This window comes from Galeopterus variegatus, unplaced genomic scaffold (assembly GCF_000696425.1).
Source record: "Galeopterus variegatus unplaced genomic scaffold, G_variegatus-3.0.2 Scaffold68, whole genome shotgun sequence".
Lineage (NCBI taxonomy): Eukaryota > Metazoa > Chordata > Mammalia > Dermoptera > Cynocephalidae > Galeopterus > Galeopterus variegatus.
The window spans coordinates 382,385-399,804 of NW_007726179.1; the positions used below are offsets into that span (position 1 = coordinate 382,385).

Consider the following 17,420-nt stretch of genomic DNA (forward strand, 5'->3'; position numbering starts at 1 on the left):
CCAAGAAAAAGAAGCATTTAGAATGTTTTTGCAATGATTAATTAATGGCTCAATTTAATGCTAAAACTTTTCAATCTTCAGTCTTTGTATGGGCAGCACTATTTTTGCTCCTCAAATTTAACAAAACTGGCAAAAAAAGAGATAAACACCATAGATAGATGATAAATTTATTTATTTTAATAAAAAACAAGTTCATAAGCCCAAACTGTACCCAAATGCCTATAACTGGAAATGGTAAAAGTAACATAAAAGTGAAAAAATTCAATCTGTTTTTTCTATTAAATATTACTCTACTTTTTAAAAAATGCCGAATGTTGAGTGGTTTGGCATATTTTGACCTTTTGTTTTTGAGTTTGGATGAAGGAATCTATAGCTAAAACTTGTCATCTCTTTATAACTCACTTACAATGGCCATATAGGCAAGTAGTTAAGGACAGAGCCTAGGGCCTCTTCACATGTGCTCAAATCCTGGCTCAGCCACTTACTCGCTGTGTGACCTCAGTAAAGTTACTTGACCTGTATTTCTGTGTCTTTGTCTATAAAACGGTGATAAAAATAGTTCCTATATCATAGCATTATGAGAAAATTAATTAATTATATGTAAAGAGTTTAGAACATTTTCTGGTACATAATAAATATGATATAAGCCTTTGCTGTGATTGTCTACCCCTCAGATCTTATACAAAATAATACCATTCCATGATTTATCACTACATTTAATAGAACAATTCCAATGACTGTTGGGTTGAACTTTTTCTCTTTCTAAAGATAGTAGTTCTTATTACTGTAGAAAAAAGATTTGTGTAAATCTTCTCAATAATAATTTTATTTTTTATTATTTCCTTGTGAAGAGCGATTCTTACTCTTAATGTTTTCCTTGTTCACATCTGTATCTTATAGGTTTATCTAGCTCATAAATCATACTCTTCTTCTCCTGAGACAATGTAGAATGCCCATTAAGACTGCTGAAATTTATATTTACGTGGAGAGTTCTTAGAATGATAAAAAAACTAAGTTAGAGCATACACAGGCTCATCTTATGCAATCTTGTGTTTGATGGTAGAATACTTCTCTGTCTTAAACTAAAGGACTGTTTTAAAAGCTCTTAAAAAGATCCCCTTCTATGATTTTGCAATTTTTTCACTCAAATGCATTATATTTGGCTATGTACTTAAGTACAACAGAGCTTTGCTATAGTGTAGATTTATCCCATATGACAGGTTAGCACTGAGAGGAAAAATTAAATCAAGGGATCAGTAATGTAAAAAGCCAACACACCACACCCACATAAAACAACTGTTACGTGTTTAAGAAATGTTAAATAAAATCAAATATGATGACTGTTAACAATCTTCTGCTGATGCAGATATTTCTTTAAAAGAGCTATCAAAACCAGAATCTTCTTTCACTAAGACACAAAGAATTTCCAGAGCTTGCAATTTCTCCCTGACATAATACAGTATAAAACACAAATTCTAATTTAAATATTTATGCCTTTACTTTATTTAATGGTATGCTACTGTGACTATAGATATTATATTTTAATGTTCCACAATGTTTCTTCCTGTTTTATAACAGCTGAAATGATAGCCATCTTCAAAAGTAATATTATAAGGCATCATTATGAAGTTTATATTTTCTTTCTTTGAAAGATGTGCTCTGCTACTAATAATGACAACACACTGACACTCAAAATAAACATCTTCTTCAATATGAATGCTACATTTTTTAAGCTGGTAAATAATCCACTGGCCATTGAGACAAACTTCAGTACTCAAGTCTACCTTCAAACAATCTTGACCTATATCACTGTAGGATTAAAACATAAGAAAAGATGAAACATGAATTCAGCTCAAGAACAACAACAACAAAAATCTTTAGAATATAATTTGCTCCCTGATCTTTTTGAAGATCAAGTAAAATCAGCTGGGATTTAACATTTAAAGAACACTGCCAATAAAATATACCTAGAATAATGTAAATGTACTTTGTAGGTTTGTCATTTCAACTAGAAACATCTGAGAAATAATCTTCTTTTAAAATTGCCCTCAGTATAGGGGGAAAAGTTCATCTCCTTTAACCAGCACACCCAAAATTGTCTTTTTATCAGTTTGGAACAGAAAAAGAAACTATTCAACAAAATTATCATATATATTGATGAACTATCATACTCTTTTACTGTCTTCTCCTTGCCTCTCACACAAACACCACATATGCACAGACATACATTAACACAACACACACACACACATATCCATATGCACAAACATTCAAATGCATAAACACACATACTACAGACACAGGTTTTTCCTTTTTGTTTTTTTTTAACAAGGGATGTATCTGAAGGATGGCAAGTGGATCACACAGGCTGCCAATTATGTTAGAATCCAGGAGGCATTAAATAATATAGATATTCTGGTATTTTTTTCAAACTATTCTAGTGTTTTATTCAAACACTAGATTAAATCTACTAATGAAACCCACTGTATGTAAAAGCTAGTTTCTTTTCAAGAAGAAAATATCAGAGGGCCTTTTTTATTGCTTTTACTTAAAATTGAGAATGCCAGTTTTTCATACAAAATTAAAATATCAAAGCAGGAAGCAGTTTCAATTGAAAAGTATTTCAAGTAGAGGGAGGGTGATCACTTAGAAGGAGCATCGATTCCAAACCCTGCTATCATTTACTAGCTGTGGAATACAGATCAGGCAATTTCACCTCTCTGATCCTCATGGAAATGTGACCTACGTTGGTCAAGGAACTCTCTCTCTTGTAAACACATGGTTGGGCACATGACTCATGCAAGGCCATCAGAGATTAATGGGGACTTTAGGAGCAGGCGATTTTTTCCTCCTAAGATTTAAAGTGCTAAGGCCCACCTAATCCTGTAGCTACTAATGGCCATCTTAGGCACCTTTTGGAGAGAGCCTTTATGAAAATAAAGACAACAAAGAGGAAAGCTGAGAAGGGAGATTCCTGATGATGTGATTCAATCCCTGGCCAACAGATGGCTAAATCAGGTCTCCTTTGAACTTCCCTGAACACATTAATAGAGGAGTTAATAGAGGCTGAATTTGCATTTATATCACCTGCAACTGAAGACCACCATAGAAAAACTATCTAGTCATATAATTCTAGGAATAAAGAAAATATCTAGGGCAATACATAGAAGGTACCCAACAATGTTAATAATCAATACTATTAATGTTAAAGGGTGATGCTTTTTCTTGTGCAAAGCATGTCCAGATTTTGCACTGTAAAATTCAACATCTTCAACTTCTCCCAAAAAACGATGTAATTGCATTCTGAATAATCAAGCTTTAATTTTGTTGAATTCAATAACATTTATTTGTTATGGTGCCTATTTTTCTCAATAAACTGAGATCCTCAAGAGCTGAAATTATACTTGTATATCTTACCATATTTAGATCCCCAGCATCTAAAGCAATCCCTTATTTATGGTAGATGCTTAAAAATTGTTTGTTGTTGATAATATATGGAATCAATCTCTATTCCTTTTGGCTAATATCGCATTACCACAAGCACTAGACCACTTAACTGAATTTTCAAGAGCTGTTAAAATAGAATGCACTATAGGAAAGACAATTACTTTTCTGTATATTTAAAGAAATCCTTCTAATCCAATTCAGAAAATGAAACTCTTAGGATTTGAACTGCTTTTTAAATAGTCCTGAAGACTGGTATTATTTACGAAATATTAAAATTCTTTCAACTAAATAAAAATGATGAAAGATTTTTTAAATAGGAAAGCAAAAATGGATAAACAGCATTTCTGTGGCATGCTGAAGTAAATTCAATATCAACAGCTTTTGGGACAATAAGCTTTTCCCTCTGTAAAGGAGAACTAACTTTGATGACACTAGATTGAAAATACCAGTGGAATTTATCCTACAATCATTGCCTTAGGGTTTGGATCACTCCCTTGGATCACTGTACATTACTTTGTAACTCAGACTCTAAGCTATAGCTCAGTGGATTTGCTTGATATGGCAGTAACCTCACTTAAAATGATTCCTTTATTATGCATTATAAATAAAAACTTTTAATATTGGACATCGTGTTGGAAGGAGATTTTTTCTAAAAGAATCTCCCCATTCCCCCTCCCAAGTATTGAAGGGGGATTTTTATTTAGAAGTGGTGCTATATCTCCTCTAAAATCTTATTTTAATAGCAGCCACCATTCATTGAGGATTTACCTGTGCCAAGCCCTCTACCAGTCACTTATACCTGTTATTTCATTTAATCTTCTCGACAAATCTTGCCAGGGAAGAATTCCTATTTTATAGACTAAAAAATAGAGTTAAAGGAATTTGCATGAGGTTGAATAGCTAGTACGTGGGAAAACTACAATTCAAATTGAAATCTGTCTAATTTTAAACTAAATGCTTTTTACTGGCTCTATAAAAATGACCATCAGCGTAACTTCACACAAATAAACAAACAAAAAAACCACAATCACGTTATTGTTGAAACAATTTGCTGAATCACAAATATTACGCTACTAGATCATTCTCACCCTTCTCTAGTCCAGATACTCAAAGATCTGATAAAAATTTCAGTACTTGAGATACATGTTATTTTCATGTGTTCTTAGGTTTCTAAGGGTTTCAGGAACACTAAATAATAATATCTAGTGTTTAGTCAGTTCTTATTTGGTACTAGGGACTCTGGTATATGTATACATGTATGTATAATGTAATATAATAATATATGTGGATATAATCCTCACAATACCTTTACAAGGTAGGTAGTGTTATTATTCCCAATTTTCAGACAAGAAAACAGAGGCATGAGAACTTATACAATTTGACCAAGGTTACACAGCTAATAAATGAAAAATGGAGATTCAACCCCAGGCATCGTGGTTCTGGAACCTGCTTGCGATGGTTGGAATGTGTCCCCCAAAGTTCATGTGTTGGAAACTTAATCCCCAATGCAACAGTGTTGGATTGGGAGGTGGAGCATAATGAAAACTGTTCAGGTCATGAGGGCTCCACTCTCATGAATGGATCAATCCTGATTATAAAAGAGCTTGAGGCTGTGGGTTTCGTTTCTTACTCTCTCTCACCCTCTCTTTGCCTTCCTCCATGGGATGACACAGCATGAAAGCCCTCAACAGATGTGGACTCCTCAGGCTTAGACTTCCAAGCCTCCCTGAACTGAAAGAAATGAATGTCTTCTCTTTATAAATTGCACTGTATGTGGTATTCTGTTATAACAACACAAAACAGACTAAGATACCACCTAAGCCACTCCCAGGCAGTAGCTCTTCACGTGTCACTGAGCTGGGCATTACTTTGGAAACCTAGGAACTTTCCACAAAAACATAAGTAATCAAAATGTCCATAAGACTTCTAGTACTGCAAGAGTTTAGGTGGGGAACATTATGATGTCACGTTCCACCCACTCGCTCAGCCTGGCTCAGCCTGGCTCCTCTCCCGTCTTCCATGCTGCTACTTCGTGTTCTCCTTTCCTGGCTCCCTTAGGGTGGGTTGCTTCAGAAATATGACACTTCCCAGAGTACTCAGTTTTCTTGAACAATCGGTGCCTTTTCCACTCTTGCCTTGAATGTATGCTTCCTGGAGTGCCAAACCCAAAACTTCTCCTCTGGCTGCTATCCCATGTGCCCATTTCTCTGAGCACCCCATATTCACTAGTGGAAGACGCTCATGTCATGTTATACTCTGATTTATTCATCGTTGCCACCTCTCAGGAAAGGATGTCACTTGAGGTCAGCAATCATTACATCTCACTACTTTTAGCATCAGGTACAGTCCCTTGTATATTGTAAGTATATTAGTCAGTTGGTGTTGCTATAACAGAATTACCTGAGACTGGGTAATTTAAAAGAACAGAGATTTATTTGGCTTACGATTCTGGGACAGCTGCATCTGGCACGGGCCTCAGGCTGCTTCTACTCATGGCAGAAAGTGGCAGGAAGCCGGTGGGTGCAAGCAGATCACATGGTGAGAGGAAGCAAGAGAGAGAGAGGAGGTGCCAGGGTCTTTTAAACAAGCAGCTCTATCAGGAACTAATAGAGTGAGAACTCACTCATTAATCTTCCCACCTAGGGAGAGCATTAATCCTTTCAAGTGGGATCCATCCCTATGACTCAAACAGCTTCCAGCACTGCCACATTGGGGATCAGATTTCCACATGAGTTTTGGTGGGTCAACACATCCGAACTCTATCAGTAAGAATGTAATATTTTACTTAAAATGTTTAGTTTCCTAAATTCTCCACATAGCATGCACATATATTTGTTTAGAATCAAAATATTTTAGAAATAATCAAAAAATGAAGGATCATATTTTGTTTTATTTTGGTAGTCTACAATCCTTAAATACATCAAAAAAAGTTTTTAATTTTCTGATCAAAATTAAAACCAGTTCATCTTTAACACTAGGTAGCAAATGTTAGGTTGTCACATGAAATATATGCCCCTAAGGTTGAGCATGTAATTATTTTAGTAAAAATTGAGACTTTTAAATGTCTACAAACATTTTCAAACTCCAAAATAAGTTATGAGAGACATAAAATGAAAACAGAAATCATTGCCCTATTTAAAATCACTGAATGTATCTGACTGGTTTTTTTCTTTTTTCTTTATTTAGTTTTGTGTCAAGTAAATATATCACACACATTCAGCTGCAAAGAAACATTCCTTATACGATCATCAAACATTCCCCTTCCATCCCGTATTAGTTCATTTCTGTTGCTTGTAATAGAAATACCTGAAACTGGGTAATTTGTAAAGAAACAATATTTATTGCTTACAGTTGGGTAACCCAAATTTCAGGTAACACATCTGGTGAGTACCTTTTCCTGGTGGTGATTCTAGCAATTCAGGTTGTCACATGGCAAATATGGGAGGAGCAAAAGAGAGAGACCAACCTCCTCACTAGCTCTCCCTTTAAAGCCGTCAGAACCATGGCCACCACCCATCAAACCATTAACTTATTACTCAGGGAATGGATCAATCTATTCACTAGGGCATGGTCCTCACAATCCAATCACCTCTTTAAAGCCCCACCTTGCAACTACCGTAATAGGATTTCCCACCCCCTTAATACTGCCATAGCAGGGATTATGTTTCTAACATGAGCTTTGGGGACAAGCATAGCCAACTATATCACTTTCCTTCTTTCTTTCTTCCCTTCTCTTTCTATTCCTCCCTGTCTTTCCCTTCTTTCCTGCTTTTCTTCAATATTTATGTTTGTATTTTTTTTTTCTGTAAATTATCTGAGATTTTTCTGACGTCCCACAGGGTTAATTCATCAGTCAATCTGAAACAGTTCCCTCCACCTCACTGTTCACTGTAAGCACTAAAATAAGACAGCAACGGGCTTATCCTAAAAGAAAGAGAAAGGCAGGGGAGTGGGGGAGAAAGATTCTTTAGCCCCTGGGAAAAGGAGAAAATGATCTGAGGTTAATGTCGAATTGGGAAGAAAAGTGTATATTGCTGAAGTCATGGTCTGGTTTTGAGTTCCAGCTTGCACAAAAGGAGCTTTGTGACCTTGAGAAATTAGTAGCCCTCTCTTGGCATTGTCTGCTTCATCTTCTTAATAACTTTTAAATAAGACATGCCTCACTGGGGTTGTAGTGAGGATTAAATGATATTATTAACTCTTAAAAGCATTAAAATATTCATGCCACATTCATCTCAGATTGGGGTGATGTGCACTAATGGACTGGTAAGTACTAAACATCGCATTTCCTTAATTTTACACTAATATTCAGAGGAAGGTGTGTAATTTGGAATGATTCAAGCACAGTATGCATTGTGTATGTCGTAGGGGACAGTTTAGAAGTGGTAGTGGTGTGTCTTGGCACAAGAGCAGGCAGACTGGGATCAGTTAAGAAATAAACCAAAAGAATCTGTGTTTTAGGAAAATAGCTTAGAAGTGTATAAACTGGGAAATGAGTAAGACTCTTTATAGAACCAGTATAGTATCTTTGCACATGAAAGGTAAGACTGGTATTCCTAGAGTTCCCACTACAAGTTCATGGTACTTCAACCTCATGGCTGATCCAGCTACAAATCTGTTCACCAGTCTGGAATCAAGTCTTTCTCCTGTTACCTGATTTATTTGGATTTTTCCAGACTTAACCTCCCCAAGACCACCCCCAGTCAATCAGCTAATGACCTGGCTTCCTAATTCAAAGCAAGAATTTAGGCTACCTGCATAGACTCCTTTAACTTCCCACCTTCTCATCTCTATATTTTTTTATGGCTATATCAACTCTCACCTTCCCTGTAGTTTCAGAAGAGGTTTTCTTTCTCCTCCTCACGGCTGATACTGTCACCTATATTTCAAATCTGAATCACTCCTGCTTCCCTAAAAATCTTGCTAAGCTATTCATTTTCTCCCTGACATTTCAGCCTTTCACTCTCTGCAATTTCTTCTGCCCAGATTATAGTGATATTTAATCATCTCCGTTCATAACTCTGTAGCTTCCCTCAGGTCTTCATCTCCCCCTATTTCCCATAATCTCTGTCCCTCTTTCCCTTCATAAGCAAGTTCTACAAAAAATATGTAACAATCACTGTCTCACTTTAAATTCACTCTCTTTTTAAAAATCATGCTTATCTTTCTGGTTATAAAAGTAATACATGTTTACTATATAGAATAAATATAATTTTTAAAAAATCCCCCACAATCTCATCAGGGATAAAACTTGTTAACCTTGCAATTAAGTTACTGCCAACCTCTTTATATTCATATACATGTAATTAGAGTAGAATTATGAAATTAGAATCACATAATAAAATATGGCTTTTTCCACTCAACATTACATTGAAAGTACTTTTCAACGTTACTAGATTCCATTGTTTATTTAACTCTTTTCTATAGTTGGAGACATTAAAAAGACTAATTAATTTTCATGAAAAAGTAGACCTTTGAGCTTGGTCTTAAAAATGGAAAACACTGACAGCTCAGAAAATCCAAATGATGCATAGAGAAGTAAATGTGCAAACCCAGTAGCTAAAATACTTTGGCATATTCATTTCTTTATGTTTCTCCCCCACCCCACCCCCACACACTGTACTAAATAGTCCTGTAAGTCATGAGTCTTATGTATCTTTTTATCCCCACACCTAGCATACTATTTGGTACAGAACAGATACATCATCAAAGATTAGTAAAAAAATGAATAAATGAGGTTGATGAGCTCACAATTGAAAAAGCTATCTGTGATATGACATTTTACTTTTCAGCAAGATGTCACACAATAAACGCCATATACCACAAACCAACTGTTAATATCATCCTGAATGGGGAAACGTTTTAAGAACAGAAACAAGTCAAGAATGCCCACTCTCACCACTCCTATTTAACATAGTATTAGCAAGAGCAATCAGGCAAAAGAAAGAAATAAAGGGCGTTCAGATTGGAAAGTTGAAGTCAAACGAGATGTCAAACAATTTAACAAGCCACAAGTGTAGACCATTAAATTAAAATTTAAGGTCTGTGAATTAGGGGAAAGATATAAATTATCATTTTATTTACCTTTTTTCCTGGTTAAACAATACGTTTCTCAACTTTCTTAAATAGTTTAACTGTGGTATCCAACGAGACGTAGTTATCAAATATTACCAGAGAATTATCAATAAGAAAATCTCAACTTTCAACAATTTACACCTGAGAACTGATATTAGGTGATGTCCAAACTGGATGCCATTTTGTGGGTAAAGTTTTAAAAAAGGGAAAAAAAGAAATATAATCATTCAAACTTTTCAATTCTGTTATCATCTGATCCTTTTTCAAATCAATAGGTAGAGATTATATAAATAGAAGTTACATGTATTAGAAAAAGCTCAGCACTTGAGTAATGGGTTCTTGTTTGGTGATATTATTTTAATCTTGATATATTTGGTTTCTATTGCTGTGTAACAAATTACCACAAACAGTGACTTTAAACAACATGCATTGATTATCCCACAGTTTCTGTGGACTAGGAGAGTTGGTCACAGCTTTGATGCTCAGGGTCTCACGAGGCAGCAAAGTAGCTGGCCTCTCTGTGTTGGCTCAGTTGTGTTTTCTTGCTGGAAAACACAATTGGGGGCTGCTCTCTGCTCCAAGAGGCCTACACAGCTCCTTGCCATGAGGCCCTCTCACAGGAGGGCTGTCTGCCTTTTCAAGGCCAGCAGGACAAGCTCCCTGAGCTCTAGACCTCTTTTAAGACCTCACTTGATTAGGTCAGGCCCACTCAGGATAATCTCCCTTTTGATTAACTCAAAGTAAACTAATTAGGGAACAGAATTAGAATTATACATTCTACTTTATCTTAAAATGAAACCTAATCATGAGAGTGCTATCCCAGCATATTCACCAGCCCCACCCATATTCAAGGGGAGGGGATTATACAGGACGTGTACCCCAGGGGTTGGGATTCTTGGGGGCCGTCTTAGAATCTTCCCTCCACACTAAATGACCCACAGAAATGACTGTGTATACAGAAAGACTTCAAACATCCAGACCAGTCATTTAAAAACCAGCCCAATTAAAACGTCATCAAGTCCAAATATTTAACCTACATGTCACTACTGAAATTTACACTAAACAATATCTTCATTTTGTGGGAAATGAGTTGGGATTTAAACTCAACCTATTGTAACAATGACTCTTGGTAGAAATGCCTGTCCCCTGTTATTGGCACCTGGATGTTATGACAGAGAGAAGGAGAATGAAACAAGAACAGAGCTGTTCTCCACTCCCTGCTGTATTAGTGCAACAAGGACCAGATGGATTAGCAGGCAAGCTGGTTGGTCAGTCTGATGGCAACTATGTTGATTAAAAAGCACAGAAGTGAGAGGCTGGGTGTAACAAGTGTATCTTAGTGAAATATTTTTTTTCATAGGTCTAGGTTTTCAAAATGCTAACAGAAGGCCACCAGAGGAAAAACAGCATAATTAAACACTAATATTCACTCAGATATTTGAATACAACTGGTATACCTTCTCTGAGGCCACTGTCACATATGATAAATATTTGCCATCACCCAAGCCATTCTTCAAATGACATGATGTTACAAACCTTCACTGCCACATCCATTCTTTACTGCACAAGTAACCTACTTTCCTATATCCCCCTGAAGTATGGCACTTGAGGTTTATTTTTTCCAGATTTAACTTAGCAAACAAAAGATGGATCAGGGATATCACCTTTCTTATTTTAGAGGAGTGATTTGCAAACTTTGGGGCGCATATAAGGAGTTTGGCAAAAATGCAAACTTCTGTACCCAAACTCAAAGATTATGATTAATTCATTTAATCGAAGTAGGATCCCTTGATTATGCATTTTCAACATCATTGGTGATTTGTATTAAGTTGAGCCATGTCTATTAATATTGTTTAAAATCACATTAGCATTTTTTCTAATCCTATCAGAGTGCTGACACCTCATGAACTTTCTGTCTATTATACCCCCTAAGGTTATAGATACGAGTTCCTATAAAGTATTAGACTTTCAAGTTTTGGAGAACAAATCATAAAAGCTTTAACATATCATTATTAATCACATTGTAACAGATATATCACTCTAATCTTTGAAGATCTTTTGAGATCTTGATTTTGTCATACATATATTTACCTAATGAGCTTTCTGCCATAAACATATTTCATAAGTCTCTCCAAACTTTTATTAATGTCAGTGGCTCATTCTTCACTAGGTACCTCTTATCTGAAGAACTTCTCATTTGACCTACAGTGGTACTCTCACAAAGTCGGTATTTTTCTTTTTCTCTTCATCTAAGCCATACAACTGTGCTGTGTTTTTTCTACATTACCCATTAGTAGCATTTAGTGATTTCTTTTTAATATTATTTCCACTAGTTCTCTCTGGTAAGCTAGTGAATAGAAAAATACTTATGAAAGTTTCATTGTTTCCTGGTCATTTAGAAAAATATATTATGTACAAGACCACAAAGAAAATCACATTTAATTCTAAAACACAGAAGTTGCCCAAGACACATTTTTTTATTACATAGAAATAGAACCTAGATACCTTAAAAAATAGTTTGTGTTAAAAAAAAAAAGTAAAAAGATGATATTAAATAATGTGAAATGGAATGACAATGATAGTTCTATAGAGCACATCTCAGGAAATCTTGCACAGGTGGGGCTCTTCCTGCCCACAGGTCTCTTGAGCAATCCCTCAGCTTCCACACCTTGCCATTAGCCCTGCCAACCCTAGTGAGTTCCCTTGGGTAAATCCTTAGGCTTAACTGTAACCAAGGCTGTTACCAGTGGAATTGATAATTGTTCAATATGCTCCAAAACACACAGGTAAAAAATACATGTGATTTTAAAATGTCATCCAAATAAGACAACATATTAACAATTCCATTAAGACCTATCTTTCCTAACTAAACTTTATTTTAATCTACGGAAGCATCAACTAGTGGAAATCTGCCACCCCCCGTTATACACAACTGAAAAAACAAAGTTTTACTCTCCATGACAACAGTGTTCAAACACACAAAAACTTTTAGAATCCATTTAGATGAGCTGATTCATAGCTTTAAAAATTAAATAAAAAGGATACTAATTTATTCATCATTTCTGGCTGCTGTCCATCTTTTTGCTTTTCTTTTTAAACTAAACTGGAAAAAAAAAAGATTCCTGTAGCCTTCAGTGAAATTTCAATAAACAGTAACTTAAGTGACAATAGAACAGACACTTTTAAATGATATTGTAGATCCTCTGTTATTTTAAAAGTAATTGAGTGAAAACCTTAATTTATAAAGATTTTTTCTAATTTCTCCTTAAAATTTAAATAAAAAATAGAAGGGGAAAAATAATAGATGAGATGGGTGAATAACCACAAAAGTTATGGCTATGAAAAAAGCTTAATGCCTGAAACAAAACTTGAAGATGTAGAGCAGTGAATGTAGAAGGCAAGAAAAGGTCACACTATTTGTGGCTTCTGTTGTTTGGTTTGTTTTTAATCATATATCTTGGAATTGTTTTCTGAGCTTGTTTTAATGAGATTGTTTTCTGTGGCTCTTTTATGGTGGAGCATTTGAACATAGCTAAATTTAGACAGTGTTCTCTAGAGTGCTCTTTTCAAGCTAAGATTAACAGAAGCCAACACTGTTCCCCTTCATCTTCTACCTCTGAACTTCTCAGTGACGGAGGTGCATGTGGGTCATCTGATGACCCCTAGCCGCACAGTGCATTTGAAAAATTACCATCAACAGATAACACGCTGAGCACAGAGAATAAAACTACCATCTACCACATGAGAAGATGTTTATATTTAATGGTGCATCTTGATAATGAAACTAATTATCCTGTTTCTCACTTACATATTTACCATCTCTGTTATTTTTTTTAGTTCTAAGTTCATCTGTTTTTCCAGCATGTCATTTTTTTTTGCTTCTAAATCTTGATAATTATATTTTAATAATCTCTTCAAGTAGGTGTAAGTGAACCAAAAAATTAGTGAAATGTAAAGTGAAATTTCACAGTCAAGAGAACCAAACAGAATATCCACTAAAAGCATGGTTAGTTTATTTAATTTATTTGATTGAATCATTCATTTATTCAACAAGTCCCCTCCCTATCACAGATATAGCTTTCAGATTAAACTTCCTATCACGAACTTTATAATGTACTTTACTTTTCGAGAGCTCACAATGAATCTCCCCAATCTCATTCTACTTACCTCTATTTTCCTAGCCCCTACTATTATATGACTGGTAACGAGTAGATATCCTGTCAATGTTTGTTGAAAGTTTTAAATAGATTCATTTAGTCTAAATTGTTCTTCCTGATTCTAAAGGCTTTCCATTCACATGCTTCACTCCAACAGGCCTTACTTTCCATTATCACCAAAAGAAAGCTCTCTACTCAGATGACTTATCTTAAAAGCCCCATGCTTATCCCATGCCATTACTCTTGATATCTTCCTCTATGGAATATATAATTCTGTACTCATGAAAATACTAACCGTCTCTCATCTGTATTTAAAATCATATTCTGCATATCAAACCTTTCATTCCATGATTTCCAGGTCATATTTCAGGATATGGCACTCTTAGTTTTAGCCATGGAGGTAAACAAAATTTTAACCACAAAAATATATGTCCTTATGACTCATCCTGATGAATGCATTATCCATTTATTCTCTCACTCAATAGTCATTTCTCCCAACAAATATTTATTAGGTTTCTACAATGTGCCAGACAATGTGTTAACATTAAAGAGAGAAAGGTGGTAAGGAAAACAAAAATAGGCCTTGCCCTCTTAAATTTTACAATAGAAAAGGAAGGGACACTAATTCACTTGTTCAGTAGGTCAATAATTATAATCGATGATGAGTGCTAAAAAGGAAAAGCATAGGAAATAATAACACCCTTAATAAAGGGATATCTAGTTGGGTGAGGGTTGGGAAACAGACTAATAAGACTATCCTAAGGAAGTGATATTTGAACTGAAGTTTGAAAAATGAGTAGGCTGGGTGAAAGTGATCTTTCAAAGCAATAAGAACACCCAGAGATAAGGGCTCTTTAAAGCAGTAGAGAGAACAGAACATGTTCAAGAAACCAAAAGAATCCAGTATGGATAAATCATAACTTGAAAAAGAGTGGTAAACCAATGATAGGCAAGAATGGCAGAGCCTTTTTTGGTTTCTATTATAGGAATAATGATAGATCACTATAAACTTTAAAATAGGGGAATGGCAAATGTCTCTGGATTCAGGAAAGAGAACAGATTGGAGTGGGCAAGAATGGAAAAGGGAAGTTTTTCTAGAAGGCAAGGATGGGGTTTGCTCATAGCACTCAGGGAGAACCAGGAAAGGCAACACCATCTGCCTAGGAGAGACACTTGTTTCTCAGAGCAAGTGATGCTTAAGCTAATTATCTTATGAGGAGTAGGAGCTGGCCAATAAGATGGTGAATGGATATTCCAGTCTCGACTCAGCCTCCTTGGTCATCTCTTTCTCGTTGACTCTTCTGTTTCTCTCTGCCTTTTATGGTGACTCTGCTTACCTACTTGTAACCATCGATCTGTCTCCTATCTTTGGGTGGACTTGCTGGATACTGAAATCTTCTTTTCTGTTTAAAATACCTAAGCATTTAATCTTTTGTTTATTCATACATTCAACTTTTGTACTATGCATCAGATACTCTGCTGATTACAAAAGAAGTAGATAAATTAGAAGCAGTTGCAAACCTTATAAAATTCAAGTCAAGTGAAGATAAATATGTGATATATTCATGATTTTATTCAGCATGGCTACCATGTACCAAACATAAGATTACAGTGAATAAAAGAAAATTTTTGGTCAAATTTCGTATCATTAGTTTGACTTTACCACATTCCTGAGCCAATAGAGAAAAGGTTGACCTTATTTTCCTGGCTTTCTATTTCTGAAAAAAAAAAAAAAAGAAAGAAAACTACTACTAATAAAAATAATGCAGACAAAAACTTGGAAAGTTTTTCAGGAAGAAGAAACACTACTATTTTAAAGATTAAAACTGGTGATATTTAAGAATTTTGAATCCTTCAGTAATCTTTTGTTAATACAGTCTTACAGCTTTATATCTCATTCGTAGAAGGTCACCATGTTAATACAAGTGAAATTTGTTGATCTCCACCGGGATAATTAAGAAGCATATACTTAAAGATGATCATATGAAAGGTGATATAACAGTTGTGCAATTTTTAAAGACAGAGTTTTACTTTCCTTTTGCCTTAGCATGCACAGACATGAATTTTTACTAAAGAACTGAGAGAAATCCTTTATGAAGATTTTCAAGCAAATTTCCCAATCAAAGATTCCAGTTCACAAAAACATGTTTTACTATCTATGCAGGTAAAATTGAAGTGATTCATTATCACTCAGTCAACACACATTCAATTATTCTCATAATGAAGACAAATACATAAAATGAAACACTCTGGGAAGTATTTTTCAAATTTCTATTACCATTTGTTAGCAGATCTTGAAATTGATTTAATAGGTCAAAACCAGCATTTAAAAAAAGAACATAGACTAGAGATACTGGGGTGCACTGACTGTAAGAAGTCTAAGTATCTCTTAAGGTATTTCATGACATTTTTATTATGTTTGTGTGTGTGTGAGTGTGTATGTGTATTAAGAAGGTAAGATAGTCACAATTTAAATGTATTTCTTACCAAGAAACAAGTTTGAAGGCCACTGTTCTAGAGGAGTGAGAAGAGAGAAGATTAGCATGTTGACCAGGGAGTGCTTTAGCCATTGTATTAGTTACAGCTAATATCAGCTATAGATCCCATTTTACTCTCTACTTCAATAACCATAGATCATTTACACCCAAAACTATACCTTAGAGGATGAATATATCCACGCTGGATGTCAGCCTTAATCAGATTCAGCATATACCTACTTAATTCTCTATTTCATCTTTGTTAGTAGAGCTTAAGTGTACTGGGACTTGTTCTACAGTCTTACCAATAATATTACAACATTATATCTTATGAATACTAAAATCCCTTTCAAGTCTGAGCTTTATCGCTACACTAAGTATTTCTAACTGGCAAATTGGACTTTATTTCAAAAGGGGAGAGGGGCTCAGAAGAAAGGTTATATTTCCTGAATTTATCTCAGAAAAAGGATTACCAATATTAAAAAGGCCATAAGTATTAAAAATAAGGCTTATAATTTGTTTTTATTAACCAAGACACAATATTGGTATTAAATACTGTTATTTTGGATTTCTCTATGTTGAAAAAAGAAGATTTGAACTGTCAGTAATTTGGGAGCCTACTAAAGCATTAGAGTTTTGAGAATTTTCCTTCCAATTCTTTACCTTGGGTTCAACCTAAATATTGAGAACAAGCCAGTTATTCTTAAAGAATAACAAATACCTGAGTAAGCTCTGGAGATTATAAATTTGGGGTATCAGATGTTCTGATCCTTGAAACTGTAAACTGCTCATGTTTAAGGACCGGAGACCTACACCGGGGCTAACATTTGTACTCCAACACCTATTCCCACCACCACCAGAAAGTGTTTTAAAGAATCCCCACATCAGCCAGCTGCAGCCCCCCCCCCCCCCCAAAAAAAAATTTTTAAAAAAAAAACAAAACTTATTTTTGACTCACCTATGGGTGTTCTTGGTCAGTGTGCCTTTTCCAAATGGTAATTGAGTTATCCAGGCTCCTTCCATCTAGTTCCACTATAATGAACACAGTGATAGCAAAATTGTTTCCATTCCACCTAGCCAAAGGGGAAAGAGTCTGGAAGGTCACATAGGTGTGGAATTGGAACACATCACTTCTCCTTATAGTCTATTGTCCAGAGCTCCGTCACATGGTCATGCATAACTCGAAGAGAGATTGGAAAATGCTGTCAAGCTTTGTGCCAAGTCGAAGAGCAGACTGATTTAATGAACATCTGGCAGTCAAAAC

At 35.2% G+C, this 17,420-nt stretch overlaps 1 protein-coding gene across 1 annotated transcript in view; it reads right to left on the reverse strand.

Moving 5' to 3' along the window:
- Window positions 1-17,420, reverse strand: part of LOC103594376 (laminin subunit alpha-2-like) — a 256,089-nt gene that overhangs the window by 199,419 nt on the left and 39,250 nt on the right. The window lies entirely within an intron of this gene.